The sequence below is a fragment of the Oratosquilla oratoria genome, chromosome 36 (genome assembly GCF_046742065.1).
Source record: "Oratosquilla oratoria isolate Oo_2021 chromosome 36, ASM4674206v1, whole genome shotgun sequence".
Taxonomy (NCBI): Eukaryota; Metazoa; Arthropoda; class Malacostraca; order Stomatopoda; family Squillidae; genus Oratosquilla; species Oratosquilla oratoria.
This window is the reverse complement of record NC_134812.1, coordinates 42,777,294-42,797,293: the sequence shown is the minus strand read 5'-3', so window position 1 is coordinate 42,797,293 and position 20,000 is coordinate 42,777,294.

The window sequence follows — 20,000 nt, the reverse complement described above, 5'->3', positions numbered from 1 at the left end:
TGGCACGAATGTTGCCACAGTCAGCAGAGACCTGGATGTTCTGGCAGAGGTTCAGCCAGTAGTCGTTGGCGCTGCGCCGTGCTAACCGTTGAGCGTCATTTCTAGCCTTCCTGAGTGCAGCGAGTGTCTTCTCTGAAGGCTTTGTTTTGTTCTGCCTCTCTCTCTTGCCGAAGGTGTCCATGGCGGAGTTGTAGATGGCTCCACGAATGTGATTCCACCTCTCTTCAGCGCTGTTTGTGGGGCAGTCCCGAAGGGCCTCTTCTGTAGAATCGGCAAAGCGCTTACACAGGTCTAGCATTTTTGTCCTGGCTGTGTTGATACGTGGACGACCTTTCTGCTTGGAGTGATGGTATTGGTATTGGGTAAGGTGCATTGTATATGTAGTCAGCGCGTTGATTGGGCAGCTAGCTGCATGCAACCAATGAACTTCCCTGCATACAGGTACCATGCAATTCGCAACTAGCGACATTATGTAGCACGATAGTCGTGTAGAGTCTAGTCAACATGTACTACAGTAGTATACGCGTGCATGCAGCTGATACGAAGCTAGGCTTGGTAAGCCATTGAACTCTAGCAGCTATACTGTGTACACATACGTACGTACATCAAAAAAATAATGTTGATTGATGCGTTGCGTTTATGATATCGATTGATAATGCAATGACTGGTCACGGGTAAGTTGAGTTTGCTCTGATCCTTTCATCAATGGTGATGGGATTCAGGGATTGCCAAATAATGGATAATGCATGAAAAACGTTGAATCTTGCCGCGGGAGCGATTTTTTTTGTAGGGGATCGCTCCCGCTATTGGATTTGCGAGAGCGACATTGGAACTATGTATATATATATATATATATATATATATATATATACATATATATGCATATATATAAATATATATATGTATATATACATATATATATATATACATTTATGTATATACATAATATATACATATATATATATATATATATATATATATATATATGTGTGTGTGTGTGTGTGTGTGTGTGTGTGTGTGTGTGTGTGTGTGTGTGTGTGTGTGTTCACCATAAACCCACTGTCGGAGAAATAATAACGGAAGTACAGGGAAACTGTATATTTCGACTACTATCTGTAGTCCTCTTGAGAGTACTACAGAACAGTTTCCCTTTACTTCCGTTATTATTTCTCCGATAGTGGGTTTATAGTGATCTTTTACAAATGTGTTGTAACATACCAATTTCCCATATATATATACATATATATACATATAAATACACATATATATACATATATATATACACATATATATATGTATATATATATATATATATATATATATATATATATATATGTATATAAATATATATATATATCAATATATATATATATATTATATATATATACATGCGTGTATGTATCAAGGACTACTATTACATAGGACGTGCGCACCCAGATCCCTGGGTCCGCTAGCGAAGGCCAGTCTAGTGCAGGGTTTCCACTCCTAGTGTTTTCCCACTAGATCTATTATTTTTTGCCTCAATCTAGTAGTAATGGTTCTTCGTGATAGATATCAAGAATCTAGTATATTTTGAAGATCTTAATAAAAACGTTTAATTTTGCATTACGGAGCCCAATTCTTGGAGATTTGAACCCCAAGTGTAGTTATGAACAGCTCAGAGACTTTTTGGTGCTGCCATGGAAACGCAAGCTGCAGTACATCACTTCATCTATTGACAAGGATCAGGTGATGAGGGAAACATTTGCCAAAGTGAAGACACTGCAGCAGAAGAATGTATTTCTCTTGATAGATGAAATACAGATTCGGCCAACTGTTGCATTTTCTGGTGGGGTTCTGAGTGGCATGGTAGTGAACAAGCCAGACTGCAAGGCCACTTCTATGCTATGTATTATGATGAAGTCGCTTGCATACTTGTGGCAAGTCTATATAACACTGCTCCTTATATTGATATGCTAAAAATGTCCTTTAGCAATCAGATCGCATATCAAATAGCAATCCCACAATATTTAAAATCTATAAGAAAAATCTATCTAAATCAAATAAATCTGATTTAAATAAAAAAAATTATATTTTTCAAAAAGATAAAAAAAAAAAAATCGCCAACTCTGGTGTCCACTAACCTCATACAATAATACCTGTTAAGTCCGGCTAAAATTGGCATTTCAAAGCATAACAGTGCCTTAAAAATAGTTTCTTATTTCACTATAAAAGTTTATATTAACTTATACTGCATTGAATAAGTCAATAATTTATATATTTGTCCTATATACAATGTTAGGTTTCTAGTTTTGATATATTTGTCCAATATAAAATGTTAGCTTACAAAGAAAGCAATGGCCTCCGCTAGCGGAGCCAGGAATCTGGGTGCGCACGTCCTGTGGAATAGTAGTCCTTGATATATATATATATATATATATATATATATATATATATATATATATATATATATATATATATATATATATATATTTCTAAATAGAAATGTAGTAGCACATTTGTAGATAACACACAGGAACCCACAGTCGGAGAAAGAATAAACTTCGAATAGAGAATAATCCTATATTTCGGCTATCAACTGTAGCCCTCTTCAGGAAAGTACCTTCCCTGAAGAGGGCTACAGTTGATAGCCGAAATATAGGATTATTCTATATTCGAAGTTTATTCTTTCTCCGACTGTGGGTTCCTGTGTTTTATATATATATATATATATATATATATATATATATATATATATATATATATATATATATATACGTAAGTAACCACTAGGAAAAATAAACTAACGAAGCAGAGCGCTTTCGTATAATTACATCTTCAGTGTATCTGCACTGAAGACGTAATTATACGAAAGCGCTCTGCTTCGTTAGTTTACTTTTCACTTTTCCTAGTGGTTACTTACGCTATATGAACACACGTTCCTAGTGTTTTATTGCATATATATATATATATATATATATATATATATATATATATATTACTTTTCCTAGTGGTTACTTACGCATTTGTGAACACACGTTTTATTGCATATACATATATATATATATATATATATATATATATATATGTGTGTGTGTGTGTGTGTGTGTGTATATATATAGTATTTATATATATATATAAATATATATATGTATATATATGTGTATATATATACATATATATACATATATATGTATATATATGTATATATACATATATACATATATATATATATATATATATATATATATATATATATATTGGTGCATTGTGACAAGTTGATGAAGGTGGAAAAAGAAGTCACGGGTCTAGTTCACGGGTCTAGTTCCGAGTTCCTGAAGAAGCATAGAGCGAAACCGGTCAGGAATAAACTCAGGAACTCGGAACTAGACCCGTGACTTCTTTTTCCACCTTCATATACATGTATATATATATATATATATATATATATATATATATATATATATATATATATATAATGTAATATAATATAATATAATATAATATAATATAATATATAATATATAATATAATGTAATATAATGTAATATAATGTAATATAATATAATATAATATAATATAATATAATATAATATAATATAATATAATATAATATAATATAATATAATATAATATAATATAATATAATATAATGTAATATAATATAATATAATATATAAACTGGACCGTACCATCCAGTTTATAATCAACAGAGTTTACTATAATAATGACACCCCAAATTACGACATCGCAGAATCTGTGATGAAGAAACTGCTAGAATGCTGTACCAAAGAAGCACCACTCACCTGCCCGAGGGGGACCAAGTATTGCCAGATTGATGGAGTTGCCATGGGATCACCATTAGGAGTTCTATTTGCAAATTTTTTCATGGGCAGTATTGAAGAAGAGGCATTTGATTAGGTACAGAGACCACGAATATACTGCCGATACATTGACGATATTTTTGTTATGGCCGAGAAGATTCAACAGATTGAAGCCTTGCAACGACGATTGAAAGAAGCTTCTGGCCTTAACTTCACCATCGAACATAGTGATGAAGGTTCCCTCCCATTTCTTGATGTTCTGGTGAAACAGGGAGAAGAAACTTTCAACACCTCGGTTTATGTTAAATCCACCAATCAAGGACATTGCCTAAATGGATCAAGCGAGTGCCCTCAGAGGTACAAGGATTCGACAATAGGTGCCTTTATTAGAAGAGCCCTCACACACTGCAACAACTGGAGGGCCGTGCACTCAGAGTTGGAAAGGGCCACGCAAGTCCTCATCAACAACGGATTTGCCAACAAAGACATTGAAAGAATAACTAAGAAGATAATGGACACGTGGTACCTAAAAAAGGAAGATGACCAAACACCAAAAAATATCATTAATATATTTTATAAATCATTCTTCTCCACGGCATACAAGGAAGATGAGAGAATTATGAAGCAAATAATCAGAAGGAACATCAAGCCGACTTCCGCAGACACCAAAATTATTTTTAACATATATTACCAAAATAAGAAGACATCAAGCCTACTCATCAAGAACAACAACAAGCCCATCACCGATAAATTTCAGAGATCTCATGCTATATATAGATGTACGTGTAACCTGCGCAACCCAACCTTTTTCCTATATTCGTATGACCACCATGAAGCTGTCGGATAGACTGTCATACCATCTGACAGCAGGTGCTCCTAAGAATCACTCCAAAGATACTCACCACACCATCTTACAAAGGGAAACCCTGGTCAACAACACAGAAATTTTAGCCACACACCAAAGCCCTAAAAGACTACCTATCCTGGAGGCTCTATACATAAAAGATCTTTACCCAAATCTTAATATACAAGCCCATGACCTGCAAACGTTACCCAGCGTTAGGAGGTCCACCCATTACAGTGCTGGGGCGCAAACTGATGACGTCACGCACCGCTCAGCCAATGGGAGAACAGACCGTACCTAACCTGCAGCAATCCAGCCAATCACCATCCACCTTCCGGACTGGCGGGCTCCACCATATCCCGCAATAAAAATATAACCTAACCTATGGAATCTTCATTACTTCAATTGCCACTGAAGAAGCACCAGGAGGTGCGAAAACGCGTTTTGGCTTTCGACTATGCCTATTTCTATATCATGGCATACGGCGAATTACTCGGACTCCTGCCTATGGAAGGCAAAGTCGTCTTACGAAAGAGAGAGAAAATTGACAAAAAGCTTTGTCACAACAAGCTTGCCATTTCATTCAATGAAATATATATATATATATATATATATATATATATATATATATGTGTGTGTATATATATATATATATAAAATATATATATATATATATATAAATATATATATATAATACATATATATATGTATGAATAATATATTTATACATATGAGAAAATTAGTTTAACAGAGAATTTAACAGAAAGGCTTTACAGGATATCGGTTAGGTGTGTCAAACTGCATTTTGTCCGTCTTCTTTTACATCAAACTGCATCTGCCGGAAGTTGTTTTCATTTAGTGACGATGTGGCTGACTAAAATGTTTCTAATTTTGAAGGAAATCTCCATTCTGAATCCATTCTTTCTCGCCTGGTTTGTATTCATTGTAAAAGCATTTTCACCTCTCGCGACCCGTGCTTTACCACCCCCTACACACACACGCGCGCGCGCGCGCGCGCGCACGCACACAAGCACACACACACAAACACACACATACACACACACAAACATACACACACACAAACATACACACACACAAACATACACACACACAAACATACACACACACAAACATACACACACACAAACACACTGACACACACATACAGACACACACACACATACAAGCACACACACAACACACACACACACACAAGCACACATATTTACACACACATACACTCAGACACACACACACACACACACACACACACACACACACACACACACACACACACACACACACACACACACACACAAACAAACACACACACACACACACACACACACACACACACACACACACACACACACACACACACACAAACACACACACACACACACAAACTTTAACCGATGTTGGTGGTTCCAACAGATTTTTTCTTTTCTTTTCCTTTTCTTTCAGCTCCGGTTTGGTGACTTTATACAGATTCTGTTTTCTCGTCCAAAGGCACAGAACTATGTATTTTTTTTCTATTCATGTTCTCTCTCCATTATTGACAAAACATGTGTCCTAAAATCCATTTCTTTTTATACCTAGTTCATTATTTGTTTGTCCATTTATCTATGTACTTAGCTATTAACATATTTAACTACCCATTCATACATACATCTATTTATTAGTGAATTTGCTACTTGCATATCTGTCTGCTTCATTCTTTACTCATTACTTAACTTATTTCTTCCCCTTTTGTCAAAACAGAACTAATTTTCTGCTCCTCCCCAAGCGTTTCCCAGTAATTGTTTAACCAACCATCTTCTCGTTTGTCTCTGTCGTCCCCTCGAAAGAATTCTTCCTGATTAACGAATTTTGAATAGGGGACCTCCTTCAAAGACCAGGAAGATTAAAGGCGGTGTGAGACAAGGATCTGTGTGAACAGCTTCAGCACCTGGAAACTGCCTTGTCCTTCTTCAGGCTCCTTTCATCACTTCTTACCACACGGGTAAATAGAATCGCCTTGTGGCTGCAAGAATAAAAATAGCCACAGGACAGCTGAGAACCTCAAGCACTGGGGAGCGTTCAAATGAACATATATGGACGTGTTACTTGTGAAATTTAGCCCAGGCATCAAAAATCTCATTTTCCCGCTGCCCTGTGAAGGCTTCTGGTTTATAAAGATAATTATTGTAGTTCAGGATATATATATGGATATACTGAATATATTTGTATATGCATAAATATATACGTGAATATATATATATATATATATATATATGTATATATATATATATATATATATCTAAATAGAAATGTAGTAGCACATTTGTAGATAACACACAGGAACCCACAGTCGGAGAAAGAATAAACTTTGAATAAAGAATAATCCTATATTTCGGCTATCAACTGTAGCCCTCTTCAGGAAAGTACATAAGAAAGAGAACAGAGGGGACTTATAAACTACAGAAAGAAGAGATGTGGACAGTTGACCTCACTCAGACGCGGGGCTAACTGGGGTGGCGGAGGAGGGAGGGGGTGAGGAGAGGGGAGGATGTAAAGTCCGCACGAGCTTATTTATTGCTGCGCGTGAGATAATGTCAGGTGTCCACTGCCCTTTAGAAATATTAATATTAGGGCATTCCTCAATCAATGCTGATTCGACTATTTTCCTCCTGAAACCACAGTGGGACTTGAACACTAATCTGGCCTTACCCCAGTCGAAAGAATGATTCTTATTTTTAACATGAAGAAATACAGCCGAATTTTCCTGCCCATACCTAATTGACCTTTTATGTTCTACCAATCTAGTGTTCAAGTCTCTCCCGGTTTGACCCAAGTAAACCAAATCACAATCTTTGCAGGGCAAACAATAAACACCAGGTGACTCAACTTCCTTCGGCTTTTGTTGAACGTTCACAATTTGCTTACGTACGGTGTTAGGATAGTGATAGGCAATAGTGAGACGTTCACGAGGAAACAATTTAGTAGAAGAACTGATGGTATTATTGAATGGAATTTTTAAAATGTCCTTAAAGGAGCGGTGAAAATTTGAGGGGACGGAAGTTTTAAAATGGTTGGCCCTAGCCTTACTGAGGGCTTGGTCCAGAAACCAAGGTGGATAAGCCAACTTCTCAAGTTGACATTTGACAAGTTGACATTCCGCTCCTTTAAGGACATTATAAAAATTCCATTCAATAATACCATCAGTTCTTCTACTAAATTGTTTCCTCGTGAACGTCTCACTATTGCCTATCACTATCCTAACACCGTACGTAAGCAAATTGTGAACGTTCAACAAAAGCCGAAGGAAGTTGAGTCACCTGGTGTTTATTGTTTGCCCTGCAAAGATTGTGATTTGGTTTACTTGGGTCAAACCGGGAGAGACTTGAACACTAGATTGGCAGAACATAAAAGGTCAATTAGGTATGGGCAGGAAAATTCGGCTGTATTTCTTCATGTTAAAAATAAGAATCATTCTTTCGACTGGGGTAAGGCCAGATTAGTGTTCAAGTCCCACTGTGGTTTCAGGAGGAAAATAGTCGAATCAGCATTGATTGAGGAATGCCCTAATATTAATATTTCTAAAGGGCAGTGGACACCTGACATTATCTCACGCGCAGCAATAAATAAGCTCGTGCGGACTTTACATCCTCCCCTCCCCTCACCCCCTCCCTCCTCCGCCACCCCAGTTAGCCCCGCGTCTGAGTGAGGTCAACTGTCCACATCTCTTCTTTCTGTAGTTTATAAGTCCCCTCTGTTCTCTTTCTTATGTACTTTCCTGAAGAGGGCTACAGTTGATAGCCGAAATATAGGATTATTCTTTATTCAAAGTTTATTCTTTCTCCGACTGTGGGTTCCTGTGTGTTATATACATACATATACATATATATACATATACATATATATATATATGAATATGTATATACATACATGTATATATATACATACATACATGTATATATACATACATACATACATACATACATGTATATATGTACATATGTATATGTATATGTATATATATATATATATATATATATATATATATATATATATATATATATATATATATACATACATCTATATACTTATAAAATTCTGATCACCTTGTTTGTTATCTTGCTTGAAGCTGTCTACTGAAGAAGAATAGATATGACGTCACGACTGAGGACCAGCCAATCAAAAGAAGAGATATGATGTCACGACTAAGGATCAGCCAATCAGAAGAAGAGATCAGAAGAAGGGATATAACTTCACGACTCAGGACCAGACAATCAGAAGAAGAGATATGACGTCACGAAATCCGCTCTGTGGGTCCCAAAGGACCCCAACGCTGAGCGCGTGACGTCACAACTGCTAAATTTCCAAATTGCCAATTTTTTAATTTCCAATTTTCCGATTACATGTTTTCAGACCATTGATATTTAAAATGTTCATATTCTGTATTTAAAAGTATAGTCAACTCCTGATTTAGCATCTATAATGCAAAATGAGTTTATCAAAATATTACGAACCGTATAAATTATATGATGCATACTGTTCCAAGCAACGACGACGTGACGTCACAATCTTCTGCATTTCACCTCTTATAACAACGTATCATTTAAAATTTTATTTGACCCAACGGGTCACGGGTGATCTAGTATATATATATATATATATATATATATATATATATATATATATATATATATATATATATATATATATATATACATTCTATCCGAGAGTTGACACCTTGACGTGGTGGATAGACTTGAGAATCTTAATGATTACAAAAGCTATGTCGATGGAGAGGAAATCTCTGCAGGATCACCCATATCGAACAGGTTTTGTAAGAAAGATCAGGCAGAGAGCAGCTCAAACACACAGTCGCAGGACCTACTGCTAACTGACATGTCCCTGATGGTGAACAGGGAAATTCCTCATAGATATATGGGACACCGTCAAAATGACGGCGTAGACCATTGGGCACCCTAAAGATATAGGGCTTCAGTAGATATAATGAATAAGGTGACACCAGAGAAATATCTCACCATAAACCAGCTGGCAAGTAATTGAGATTACTGAAAAAAAAAAAATCATAACAACCATGAATAGTACAAACAAAACAAAACCGGGCGTTCCTGTTGGATCATCGTCTCCTAAAGGTCCAACCGCATTGCCTCGTGTGTTTACGGGCAGTGTGCCACCGAATGTGAGTAAGTACTGTCCAAGCAGATCCAAGTCTTGGACATTAAACAATATGAAGAAAATGAAGATATATACTTACAACGTAAGAAATCTCTCAGAAGATCACAGGCTGGAGAGTTTAATGGAAGAACTATACAACATCAAGTGGGACATCGTAGGAGTGAACGAAGTCCGAAGAACGGAAGGAAAGCTGATACAATTACAAGATAGTCACCACCTGTTCTACTGTACTATAGAGGTAAGGGCAAAGAAAGATCTAGTGGAGTAGGATTCTTGATAAACCGAGAGGTTACTGGCAACGTAGTCAAATTCAGTAGTGTATCAGACAGGGTAGCTTGGATTATAATTAGGCTGTGCAAAAGATAAACTCTAAAAATAATTCAAGTTTATACACCAACTTCACAGAGTTCAGACGATGAAATCGAGTCGTTCTATGATGATTTAAGCCAGATAATGGATCAAGAAAAAAGTAAGTACACATTGGTAATAGGAGACTTTAATGCTAAAGTGGGGAAGAAGATGGGCGATGAGAAGTGCATTGGTAAGTTTGGAGTAGGTGAAAGAAATGACAGAGGCGAGATGTTAGTCAGTTTTCAGAGAACTACAACATGAGGATAATGAATGCTTTCTTCCAAAAGTGTGTAGGCCGTAAATGAACGTAGAGAAGTCCCAATGGAACAACAAAGAACGAAATAGACTTCATATTAGGAGATGAGAGCAAAAGCGTTAGTAATGTTACGGTGATAAATAAAGTCAACATAGGTAGTGACCATAGAATGGTAGGTTGCACAGCTAAATTCAATTTCAGAGCCGAGAGAAATAAATTAGTTTTAAAAAAGAAAATAAGCCTTGCAGAGGTTAAGGATGATAATAAGAAATTTCAGTTAGAAATTAAAGATAGATTTGAAGCTCTAAGAACTAACGAGGACAGCGTGGAAGATATCAATCCGAATTTAGTGAATATCATTAGGGAATCGGCAGAGAAAGTAGGAAGTACAAAAAACATTAGAGAAAACAAATAATCCAAAGCTACAAATTACCTAATTAAAAGAAGAAGGACCATGCAGATTAAAAGCAGGAGAGACGAAATAGAAAGAGTAGAACTAAACAAGCTTATCAACAAAAGGCAGAGATTAGAGAAAAGAAAGAGAAACGGATGAAATAAAGGAAACTATTCGAAAAGATAAAAGTATGAAAGTGACCGAGCGCAGAAATACTTTAGGAAGACAGCAAATGATATGTTTGAAAGATAGAAATGGATAAATAATTAAATGTAGAGACAAAATGGTAAAAAGAATAGAAGAATATTACCAAAAGCTTTACTCGTCGAAGACCGTAGTTGAGTCAGTAAATTTATGTGTAGACGTTAGTAGTGTACCAGAAGTTACAAAGAAAGTAATAGAATTTGCTCTAAAAACTATGAAACGAGGAAAAGCACCTGGGGAAGATGCTATATCAATAGATCTATTGAAAGACGCAGGTAGATTAGTTCATATTAGATTAGTTCAGTTGTACACCCAGTGCTTACGTCAAAAAAGTGTTCCTGATGCGTGGTGCATTGCTATGGTGATTTTGCTTCATAAAAAAGAAGACCAGAAGGACCTTACTAACTATCGACCGATTAGCTTGCTATCAAACGTATATAAAGTATTATCCAAGATCCTTACAAATAGACTGTCAATTTTTAGATGGAAACCAACCGAGAGAATGGGTAGGCTTTAGGAGCGGATATTCGACTCTAGACCATTTGCAGGCGATTAACCAATTAATCGAGATGACGACAGAATACAAGATACCTCTGTGTTTAGCTTTTGTAGATTACGAGAAGGCCTTTGACTCGGTAGAGCAAATAGCAATACTAAACTCACTACGCAAGCAGGGTACAAACGAACAGATCGTAAGAGCTTTAGAAAAGATTTATGGGAAAGGTATCGCTATAATTCGACTTCATATACATACAGAAAAGATCAAGATCGAGAAAGGAGTACGGCAAGGCGATACAATTTCACCCAAACTATTTACAGTTTGTTTGGAAGATACTTTCAGAAGGTTGAGTTGGGAAAAGAAAGGTTTGAAGGTTAATAGCGAATATTTGAACCACCTAAGATTTGCTGATGACATTATTCTTATTTCAGAAAGAGCAGAAGACTTGCAAGATATGCTGAGTGATCTAAACAAGGAAAGTCTCAAAGTAGGCTTAAAAATGAATAAAAGTAAAACCAAAGTAATGTTCAATACGAAAGTTCAAAGTAAAGAGACTGTAATTGATGGTGAGAGTCTAGAAGAAGTTGAAGAGTATAATTATTTAAGCCAGATGGTGAAGGTGACGAAAGATCATGATAATGAAATAAAAAGACGTATTACAATTGGTTGGAAAGTGTTTGGTAAGTATAATAAAATCCTGAGAGGCTCTCTACCTTTCTGTTTGAAACGTAAAGTTGACAATCAATGCATTCTGCCAGCAATAATCTACGGGTGTGAGACTTGGAAACTGACGTGGGCGATGGAAACAAAGCTAATGGCTGCACAGAGGAGAATGGAGAGATTAATGATGGGAATAACTCTGAGAGACTGAAAGAAAGTTGGGTGAGAGATCAGACTGGAGTGAAATATATTGTGGAGGCGGTAAAGGAGAGGAAGTGGAATTGGGCAGGTAAGTTGGTGCAAACGACTGATGAGCAATGCAGCAAGTGTGTTACTGAGTGGATACCGCGAGATAGGAAGCGTGGAAGAGGGAGACCAGACAGAAGGTGGAGAGACGAGATCGAGAAGTCTGCAGGAGTGACATGGCAGAGGATGGCGTGGTCGTGTGATTCGTGGAATGCTATGAAGGAGGCCTTTGTTCAGCAGTGGACTCAGGATGGCTAGTTTGATTTTATTTGATATATATATATATATATACATATATATATATATATGTATATATATATATATATATATATATATATATATACATATAATCACGAAGAACCCACAGTCGGAATAAAAGGAAACTTTAGAGGAAAGTGTAACTTCTATATTTCGACTAATAGCTATAGCCCTCTTCAGGAAAGTACAGATTACAAGAATTTGCAGAGACATAAGTACAATTGAGATGTCTAGTTCACCTTTGTGTTTCCTCTAATGTCTTTTTTATTCCAGGACCAATTTTTTAGACAGAAATTCGGTTGTAGCATGGGTTCTAATTTATATCCTGTTTTGGCTAACTTGTACATGAAATACTTTGAGTGCACTCTTTTACCCGCCATCAAACCACCTGAGATGATTTGGTTCCGTTACGTTGATGACATTTTCTCAGCGTGGGATGATAGGTGGGGTGCGTTCGAGATATTTCTGGACAACTTGAACCATTTATCCCCTAACATCAAATTCAAGACAGAATGGGAAGAATGGCATCAGATCCCTTTCCTAGACATTTCAATTAGAAGGATTGATGGAGAATTATTTTTCCCAGTTTACAGAAAACCCACCCATTCAGGTAGCTATCTCCGTTTATTTATTTATTTATTTATTTATTTATTTATTTATTTATTTATTTTTTTTTTTTTTTTTTTTTTATTTTTTTTTTTATTTTTTTTTTTTTTTTTTTTTTTTTTTTTTTTTTTTAGTACCCATCCCGACAAAGTCAAGAAGAGTGTTGCCACCGGCCTTGTAATCCTAGATTCTTGGACCGGGAGATTGACCTCATCAAAAAGCAACTTTTTGAATTTGGCACACCCGTCCTGGTTCTTGGATCAGGCCCTCAGCAAGGCTAGAGCCAGCCACCTTAAAAATTTTATTCCCAACACACAACCCTCTTTTAAAGATGTTTTAAAAATCCCCTATTGTAACTCCATCAGTTCTTCTTTTAAATCAATTCCCAACAAGCGGCTCACAGTTGCCTACCATTATCCTAACACGGTTCACAAACAAATTGTTAATGTTCATCAAAGATTTAAGGGAAATGAGTCCCCAGAAGTGTATAGCCTTCCTTGTAAAGATTGTGATTTGGTGTACCTCGGTCAAACCGGAAGGGATCTTAACACCAGGTTAATGGAGCACAAAAGATCCATTAGGTATGCCCAGGAAAATTCCGCTGTATTTCAACACGTCAGTACCAAATATCACAGTCTTGACTGGGACAAGGCCAATTTTTTTTAAGTCCCACTGTAGTTTTAGAAGAAATTTTTTTGAATCAGCCTTAATCGAAGAATGTCCGAACTTGAACATCTTCAAAGGTCAATGGTCCCCGGACATAATCTCACGGCTAGCTGTGAGCCGCTTGGTTAAGAATTATCACCCTCCTGACCTCGTTTCCAGCCCGCTGCCCTCCTGACCTCATACATCCACCCACACATCCCCTCACCTCTGACTCCGCCCTGCGTGACGGATCGTCCTGTTCTAGCTCTGCGTGTTCCCCTTCTACTCACATCTCAATTGTACTTATGTCTCTGCAAATTCTTGTAATCTGTACTTTCCTGAAGAGGGTTATAGCTATTAGCCGAAATATAGAAGTTACACTTTCTTCTAAAGTTTCTTTCTATTCCATTTTTGTTCTCTTTCCTCCAGATGACGGTGTCGAGGAAGGCCAATGTGTGAGATTTGGTCTCTTCGTTTTCAACGGAGGGGAATACAACCAATGTAGAGGCCTTGCAATGGGGAGCCCCCTCTATATGGAACTTTTAGAGAGAGATCATTTTATAAAAAGAATGGGTCGAAACACCTCCTGGTTTCGATATGTGGATGATGTCTTAGTCGTTGCCCCCAAGAACACTAATTTGGACAACAAACTGAGGAGGTTAGATAATATCGAACAAAACATCCAGTTCACTGTGGAACACGAGACAGATAACAAATTGGCCTTCCTCGACACCGTCATCTGGAGGAAAGAGAACAAAACCGCATTCTCGGTTCATAGAAAAAGTACCAATAAAGACGACATCATTCACTACTACTCCGGCCACAATGAGAGAGTAAAGAGTGGAGTGGTAATAGGATTCTTCCTGAGAGCATACCGCATTTGTAGTGAAGAATTTATTAAAGATGAGGTGGATTACATTTTCAACGTTTTCACCAAACTCTGTTATCCGGAAGGGCTATTGTACCGACTCAGAGAAAAGGCTTTAAAGATAGCAGAAAGAAGCATAAGGAACAGAGGAGACGTGACTGAAAATGATGGAAGGGACTATTTGTCCGTACCAAACTCGAGCCACTCAGGCGAGTTGGGACAGTTGATCACTAGAGCCGGTATCAAGATTGCGATCAACACGAGAACGAAAATAGGAGACATTGTTAAGAACCAGAACAAAGTAGTGGCCAACGGAGAAGATAATAGTGTCGTCTATAAGATACCGTGTGGAAACTGTCCTATGAGCTACTACGGGGAAACCAGCAGAGGTATTAAGAAGCGGACAGTTGAGCACAGGAATGACGTCAAGGCACACCGAGTATCAAACTCGCTAGTGGTTCATGTAGATACTCAAGGCCACTTACCAGACTGGGACAGAGTAGAGGTGCTACAGAAAGGACTCCATAAGAAAAGAAGAAAAATAACTGAAGCAGGTTACATCGCTTCCCATCCGAGCAACAACCACCGCGATGGATCTATTAAATTAACAAAAACGGCCAGCCGCTTGATACTTCGCGAGGCAGAGCGTAGGAGGATGAGAGGTCAGGTCGACCATGGTGGAACGTGGATAGATTCGGCGGGTATTTAGGGTGTGAATTGTTTGAATGTGTATGTACTCTGAAGAAGTCCTGGTAAGGACGAAACGTCAGAATAAATCCCTAAACGGTTCCCTGTGTTTATCTCACCACCCATCCACTCATCTGTCTTACATATTTCAATATATATATATATATATATGATGAAGGTGGAAAAAGAAGTCACGGGTCTAGTTCCGAGTTACTGAGTTTATTCCTGACCGGTTTCGCTCTATGCTTCTTCAGAAGCATAGAGCGAAACCGGTCAGGAATAAACTCAAAAACTCGCAACTAGACCCGTGACTTGTTTTTCTACCTTCATCAATATATTTATATATATATATATATATATCTATATATACAAATATATATATATATATATATATATATATATATATATATATATATATATATAAGAATGTCCGAACTTGAACATCTCCAAAGGTCAATGGTCCCCGTACATAATCTTATGGCTAGCTGTAAGCCATTGGTTAAAAATCTTTACCCTCCTGACCACGCTTCCTTTCTAACCTCACACCTCTACACACACACCTCCTCCCCTATGACTCCACCCTGTGCGACGAATTGTCATGTTCTCAGCTTTGCCTCTTCCCCTTCTATTTACATCTTCATTGTATTTATGTCTCTATCATTTCTTGTAACCTGTACTTTCCTGAAGAGAGCTATAGCTTTTAGCCGAAATATAGAAGTTATACTTTCTTCTACATTTCCTTTTATTCCGACTGTGGGTTCTTCGTGATTATATATTGTATATATATATATATATATATATATATATATATATATTTATATATACATATATATGTATATATATATGTATTTACATATATATATATATATACATATATATGTATATATGTATATATATATATATATATATAAATTCTTTTCTTTCTTTCTTTTTTCTTTTTTTCTTTTTTAAATTGTGGTGGAGAAAGAAATGAGGAAATAGTAAGAGAATTCATTGCTGACGTTTCGACCTCACAGTGTCTTTATCAAAACTTACAACATTTGGTCACGATCGGACAAAATATACTTACATTGCCTTCATCGCCTCGGGCCACCTGAGAGAACTTGATGCACAAGCTTTATTATTTTCTAAAATTATTATATAACTGGTTGGTTTTGCTAGGCATACGAAGCCTTCTCGATTATTTACGTTTTCATTTATATTAATATAACCAGCTTCAAATGTTTTCCCCAATTTTTTCGTATGACCTTTATTAAGAATAACCGCATTATTCCAGTCAGGGAGATGATCTTGTTCTTCAATGTGCCTAACAATGGAATTAGTTGTCCGGTGTACTTTCACATCATTTTGTATCATTTTTATGTTCTATTAACCTTTTTGTAAGTCCTCGACCAGATTCTCCATGGTATGCTGAATGTTAACTTTTACATGGAATTTTATATACCACACTATTTTCATTTGTCGCGCTAGTATTTTTATGTTTAATGATCTAGCTGATCTTATGACCTGTTGTCCTTGCTATTCTTATGTCAGTGTTTGGTACAGTTATATAACGTATTTTTCTCTCAACAACTTCTTTATTTCTATTTTTGCTTTTATCTCTTATTATCTTTCCGTGTAATAGTTGCCCTTCAGCATACTATGGAAAATCTGGTCGAGGACTTACAAAAAGGTTAATGGAACATAAAAATTATGTAAAAGCACACCGGCGGACAACTAATTCCATTGTTAGGCATATTGAAGAACAAGATCATCTCCCTGACTGGAATAAAGCGGTTATTCTTAATAAAGGTCATACGAAAAGGTTGAGGAAAACATTTGAAGCTGCTTATATTGATATCAGTGAAAACATAAATAATAGAGAAGGGTTCGTATGCCTAGCAAAACCTACCAGTTATATAATTATTTTAGAAAATAATAAGACTTGTGCATTAAGCTCTCCCAGGTGGCCCGAGACATGAAGGCAGTGTCAGTATATTTTGTCCGATTGTGACCAAATGTTGTAAGCTTTGATAAAAATACTGAGGTCGAAACGTCAGCAATAAATTCTCCAATTATTTCCTCATTTTTTCTCCGCCATCATTCAAAATCTGTCAATAATTTATTCATGTATATATATATACATATACAGTATATATATATATATATATATATGTATATATATATGTATATATATATGTGTATATATATACATATGTATATGTATATATATATACACATATATATAATACATATGTATATGTATACATACTCGTATATATATATGTATATATATATGTATATAATATACATATATATATATATATATATATATATATATATACATGTATAAATATATAAGTATATATATACATACATAGATATATGTGTGTATATATATATATATATATATATATATATACATATATATACATATATATATATATATATATATATATATATATACAGACATGACAGAATAGAATAGACACCAAGAAAAATACATTTCTGCTCTTATTTAATGCTTAATATTATTCAAAATTTACCTAATATGTTATATTTACTTTGATTTATGTTTCAGATTACATGCAAGATTAATCAAGCATGCCACGAACCCAAGGAGTAGTAGACCTATCTGAATTTCAGCGAGGTCGTATTGTGGGTCAATATGAAGGTGGACTTAGTCAACGCAAAATATCTGAAAATCTGTCAATGCCCCTTTTTACTGGTGTCCATAGATGCTTTCACTTGTCATGTTCATGCTCTCATGTGAAATCACCCATGGTCATTTGAGAGCACGTCGTGTCATGGACGGCGCACGGCGAAAAGTCGATACGTGTGAAACTAACCTTTGTCGCTCCTTCGGCTCGTTTAACACGTATCGACTTTACACCGTGCACCGTCCACCACACGACGCCGTGCTCTCAAGCATGGATGTCTATGGACGTTTTCACACGTCAGTCATTACCACGACCACGCGTGAAAGCATCCATAGACACCCATGGTTATTTGAGAGTACGACGTCGTGTCGTGGACGGCACGTCGAAAATTTGATGCGTGTAAAACGAGCCTACCGCTTTCTCAAACCAAAAGCAACCAACACAAAAAGAAATCATCAGAATCTTAATAGTAGTATTTCATTATCGTGGAACTAAATCATTCAAACCTTTAGTTCTGTTATACGTTCTGCTACGAGATTATTCTTTTCCCAGGAGCTTTTGGTCTTTTTTGTGGGAAGCAAGTGAAAAGTGGTAAAGTCTGATTTATTCTGTTTCCCACTGGGCCGGAGAACACTTTTTTTCTTTTATTCTACCTCTGAAATATATTTCATTAATCATATAGGCGCTTACTTCCGGTGGCCCAGTGAATACCGTGTCGAACTCATGAGCAGGTGGTTGCGAGTTCGATTCCGAGGACTCTGCTTTTTTGCGTTGGTTCCCAACAGCCCTGGCCAGGCAGGGAGGCGACCCAAACACCGGTCTAAAATACCAGCGACTTGCCGCAACTAACAGAGCTTGCCCTACCAGGGGTTTCTCACTTCCCACTTCGTGCGAGTGGGATGGTGAGTATGCAGAGTTGATCTTCCAAGGCCTCGTACATAACGGCACTTTCTACATCCTGGCTTCTGGAGACACCTCTGGTAGAGATATACCCAAAAGTACAATAACTACGGAAGCTCGCTGGCTGAGCGGGTTAGGGCGTCGTTACTTGCGGCGAAGATCGAAGGGGTGGCGGTTCGAATCCTGCCATCGGTAAAGTTGAACCACGGGCATGGTTCATTAGATTCCACGCTACAAAGCCCTCTGGGAGGGGCACCGTCCTAGCCTTCCGGTAGGGGGGAGTTTGTGACGTTAAACCATATCATATTACAATAAGTCCCACAGACAAAATCCTTCCAAACCCAAAGCTGGTGAGGGAAGGGTAAATACCGAAGAAGTTTAGATCCGTGAGCCGACTTTTGAGCGCAAGACAAATGAGCGCCGACAATTGAGCGCAATAATATTTGAGCGACATAATTTAAAATACAGCTGAGATGTAAATAGAATTATATCTAAACAAAATAATGTAAAAAAAACAGAAATGTGAAAGCTTGAATTTTTATTCATATTGGAATTACCATAAAATAACTAAAACATTTTATAAAACCAATAGATACCATAATGTAAAATACCATAAAATATATGTAAATACCATAAAATACCTAAATCCAGTTTATAAAATAAAAATTCTACTTGTGCAGGCTAATAATAAAAGATCGAAAGTAAAAAAGGTGAATAGACTACGCCTAGAGGTGCTGAATAGTTGTAGCCGAAGCCGTCACCTTAGCCCGATGCGCCTGGACTGCTGGGAATCGAAGAGACATGCAGGATTTGAACCCACAATTAAGTTAATGCGAGACCAGCACGCTTCCTATTACGCCACCAGCGCATTATTTAGAACCATGAAATTAGAGAAGGAAAAAAGTGTTAACGAATAAAGAAGGATGAATAACTTGACGCATGAGATCTCT